This window comes from Heterocephalus glaber, unplaced genomic scaffold, assembly GCF_053883595.1.
Source record: "Heterocephalus glaber isolate CG9 unplaced genomic scaffold, H.glaber_assembly_v1.0 deba00001472, whole genome shotgun sequence".
NCBI classification, from domain to species: domain Eukaryota; kingdom Metazoa; phylum Chordata; class Mammalia; order Rodentia; family Bathyergidae; genus Heterocephalus; species Heterocephalus glaber.
Window position 1 is genome coordinate 35164861 of NW_028258315.1, and position 4762 is coordinate 35169622.

General features: G+C 44.7%; 2 pseudogenes; both read right to left on the reverse strand.

Moving 5' to 3' along the window:
• Positions 1-349: 349 nt before the first annotated feature.
• Positions 350-1168, reverse strand: LOC110351160 (mitogen-activated protein kinase kinase kinase kinase 4 pseudogene; annotated as a pseudogene).
• Positions 1160-2447, reverse strand: LOC101702784 (mitogen-activated protein kinase kinase kinase kinase 4 pseudogene; annotated as a pseudogene).
• Between the last annotated feature and the right edge of the window lie 2315 nt (positions 2448-4762).

Here is a 4762-nt window from a genome sequence, read left to right on the forward strand (position 1 = left end):
GGATTGCCGTGAAGTATTTCATTTAACCAGGACAAATAGCATATACATATCCTTTTTACCAGATATTGTCACCAAGACATTCAAGCCCTCAAGCATGTCTACTTGCTGAAAACATCTTGTGTTGATCAGAATACACCTTCCCTTAGCCACTTCTGTCCAGCAGCATTGGCCACTTTCTGTGGCCACTGGCAAAGGTACTCCTCATAAGACAGCACAGAGGATCTGAGTTAAGCCTCTTGTAGTCACGAATCACAGGATGTCACTCTGTGGCATAGTATCGGTGAAGTTCACAGTGACCACCAAGCCTTTCCAGGTAGGATCCTGCCTTATGGCTTCTGGTCTCATTTCATCACAGGAAAAGCCCACCACAGAAGTCACTGTTGTCCCAGTAGATGGAGAAACCTGAGGTAATCTGAGGTCTATAAAAAGTGTAAAGGAGGAGGAAGATTGGTGTCTCTGGAGTCTGGCACATGAACAGAGTGCCCTCCTTGGATGGTGTATCGGCCAGTTTGCTTTCCATATCCTCATGGACTACCATGGTTTTCACGGACTCTATTTCACCACATCCCCTTGCCCCCCCTCTCAAATTCAGAGATGCTGCTGCTCTCAAGTCCCCTGGCCCTGAGGTGGACTCCTTAGCCCTGTACTGCTCCACTTCGTCAGCTACCTTTGTTGTCTGAACCCTTCCATCACTTTGTGACGTGGCCACATGTCTTCCACTGCACAGAGCTCTTTGGCCAGTGTAGTCAGATCCACTTCACCAGGAGGCTTGAGAAGTCTAAACACTTCTTATCTTTTTTTTCCCTTTGTTTTCAAGGTTCTGAGATGGAGAGCCCTCTGATTAGCTGATGATCTCACTTGGAAGTGCTCCCTGGAGCTGCTCTGAGACTCAGGCTGGGACTTGAGTTGCTGGACCCCAAAGAGCTGCCACTGCCCAGCCTGGACACCAGCTTCTCCACTCTGTCCCACAGGAGGCTGGGCTTGATAATGCTGGTGGACTTTCTCTGTCCTACTTGGTTATTTTGCTGCCCACCACCCTGAAGTGGGGGATCTCTACCAACTGGACATGGGAAGATGTTCTCACAGGTGTCCCGAGGGCTGGGTCAGCAGGCTCACAGTGGGGCTTGGGCTGGAGGGGAATGTGAAAGCCAGGCCTTCTCTGCAACTGCTACTTGCAGAAACAAGGCTGCTCTTGGTCTGGCAGAAACAAGGCAGAAATGCTGCTCCAGGTCTCTTTTCTTTCTCTGCCCGACTCCTCTCTTCTTTGCTCCTTCTCTCCAGATGCCTCTTCCTGTTCTCTCCTTCGCTGCTCCTGTTTCTGCTGCCTTTTAGGTTCACTCTCTCTTTTGTTGCCCCTGCTGTTGCTTGGAGCTTCTGTACTCTTGCTCCTGGAGCTGTTGCTCCTGCAGCCTTGGCTGTCTCCGCAGAACCTGAGCATGCTCCTTGTTCACCTGCTGCAGTTGCAGAGTGGCCACCTGGGCACTTTGACAATGGGAGGTTGGCTCTCCTTCCTGCTCAGGCCCTTCCTCCTCTTCCTCCTCACTCCTACTATACTCATACTTAGTTTCATCTTTTTCTCTTCTCTTCAGTTTGGTCTGGTCTGTATGGTCCTTAAGCTGGATGTGAACTTGCCTTTCATTTGGCTGATTCCTTATAAAAAGATGACTCAAAAGCTGCTTAATGGCGGGTGTTGTGTGTAATTCTTCACCAGGGACCCTTCTATAAAAGTAGAAAACTTCTTTGACCATATTTTGGACCTCAGCCTAGAGGAGGGTTTCTGGGAATGAGAAGCAATGTTCTCACAGAGAGGGTGAGCACCTTCTGCCATCTCAGTGGCTGTCATGCCACAAGACCAAAGGTCACTTCTGTAGTTCTACATAGCATTTGGGTTCTGGTCACAGACAATGACCTCAGACTCCCATGGTGAGGGTAAGAACATATTTCTCTGGCCAGCCATCTTGTCCAACTGACCACTCACAGCAAGGTCCACGAGTTTCACCTGTGTTCTCTATCAGCAACACATTCTGGCCCTTGATGTCTCAGGAAATCACATGAAAATCCAGTCCCCTCAGGATTTTTCTGCAGATGCGCGTGATCCAGTCCTTTTCCAGCACATTCTCTGCCGAGTTGCTCACAAGGTCCATAATGGACCCTGCCCCACACAACTTCATGACATGCTGGAGACTGCCTTTTAATGAAAACACCACAGTACGTTGCAATATTTCTATGATGAGAATGTTTCTTCAGCATATTTATCTCCAGTTGGAGTTTTTCCTTTCTATCCTCAGTGACATCTATAACTTTGACTTTCCTCTGGCCCATTTTAACACATTGAGCCTTGTAGATTTGTCCATACTTGCCATTTCCAACCACTTGCACAAGCCTGGAAATCCTGGTGGGGTCCCACAGCATCGAGAGACCCATGTCCACCAGGCTCTTGGTGGTGAGAGTTGGCCCTCTTCCCGTGCTTCCACCAGGATTGGCCACCAAGGGTAGACAGCTATGAGACTTGAGGCTTATTTTTAAAATACATAAGTTCTTACAGGAAGCTAAGTTCCACTCCAAACAGTCAAATGTCAGCTTTCAAGCAAATGAGATCTGATGAGACCCTATTAGACAGGAAAACTCTCATTTACTTTATATTATTTTTGTAAGCAAGATAGAATATGTGCATAAACTAGAGTGTACTAAAGAGAAATTTTAATCCTTTTATATTAAGACATTTAATAGCTTGGCCCAATGGAAGAAGGTACAAAACTTTTTTTTCTTTTTGTGGTGGTGGTGTTACACCTAGGGCCTTAACGCTGAGCAACAGTCCAACCCCTTTTTATTTTTTATGTGGAGACAAAATTTAACTAAGTTGCCCATGTGGGGCTTGAACTTGTGATCCTCCTGCCTCAGCCTCCCAAGTGCTGGGATTACAGGTGTGTGCCACCTCACCTGTAGATATATTTGGTGTCTACACAAACAGAGATAATTCCTTAGACACTTTCAACAAGGAAAAAAATCTGCTTCAACTCTCAATCTTCCATATAGTTATGATCAATCAATACATATGAGGACAGAGACGCATATATTTCCATACATACATAAGTGGACTTCTATATATACATAGATTTCCATATATAGTATATATAGATTTCAGTGGCCCTATATATAGAAATCTGAAATAAGCTACTGTAAATGCTAGAGTGTTCTCAGAGACACGATAATATTCCAAGATTGTGATGCTCTGGGGAATCATGCTTTATAACTGCCTTCTGTTCATTGTACTCTGCAAGCAGTATACGTCACCCCTGTTCCTATTGTGATAGGCCCAATAACAATATTAAATTTTTTATCACCTTTTCAAAACTAGCATTATAGAACAATCAGATCAGAGTACATGATCTGATTGATAATATGCTGTCTTAAGATGCCTTTAATTATTTTCCACTAGTTTCAGAGCTCATGTTGTTTTGTTTAAAAGCAGACAAAGTTCACTTGGACAAATCATTATAGCATTAAGACTTAGAAGGACTCCGGGCCGGGGATTTAGCTCAGTGGTTCCGCCGCCTGCCTCGAAAGCAGAAGGATCTGAGTTCGATCCCCAGTACCAAAAAAAAAAAAAAAAGACTTAGAAGGACTCCTACCTAGACATACCTTGACTAAACACAAATTGATTTAGATGAAGCAAAATATCTTTGTATTGAACAGACTAGTTTCTGACCACCCAGATTATTCTTCATTTAGGAATAATGCGTTCAAAAATTTTGACAGGCCGAGCATGGTGGTACATGTAATTCCAGCTACTTAGGAGGGAGAGTCAGGAGGATCACAACTTTGAGGCCAACTTGGGCAACATAGGAGACACTGTCTCAAAATAAAATAAAAAGGGCTGAGGATGAGCTTAGTGGTGGATCACTTGCCTGGCATGTGCAAGACCCTGGGTTCAACCCCCCCTCCCAAAAAAAGCCCCCAAAACTCTTGAAACAGAAACAAATGAGCTGGGCTAATTCTAAGAAATTAGGTACTGGGGTTTGCACCAAATTATGCTGTGCTCGAGGTATATCATTGACAATGGATGGGTGTCTTCTTTTGGAGTAATGCTTACTTAAATAAAGATTATAAAGGCATGAGTGCCTCCACTCATACAAAGAATTGCTCAGTGGAGTATAACTTACTGTCAGCCCACAAGGCTAGAAGATACAGGAACTACAACTTGCCACTGAGTAAAGAATAAAATAGAAATTGTTTGTGTCATTTCCCACATGCTTTAATGCCATGTTGTTAAGCACATTACTCACTTTTCCCTATACCCTTCATGCATTGCCAGGCTGCTCCTTTCTGCCTCTCTCAGTGGGTGACATGAGGAGTCCCACAGTATGTACCAGGACCCTGTCTTAGGAAACCTGTGGAGCAGTTTGGAGGTGGGGCCAAAGCTCTGAGGTCCAATAGTTGGGGTTTCACTCTGTCTCCTCTGTTGGGCTCGGGACAGGAAAATTGAACACTCAGGGCATAAGATACTTCATCTGCCACCCAAGATAAAGATGGTGTCCACCCCAGGTTACGGACCCCCAAATCCTCCCCCCAGTTATTGTGAGGATTAAATGAGGGACACAGGCAGTGCTGCTTTGCAGGTGAAACATTGTCTTTTTCTCTCTCCGATGCATTTTGTATATAGTATCAAAAACACCATTTTGGAGATACTTTTGACATCTGCCTGATAGGCATCCTATGCCTTACCTATTAACTACAAAATGGATGAAATAAAAACAAACCA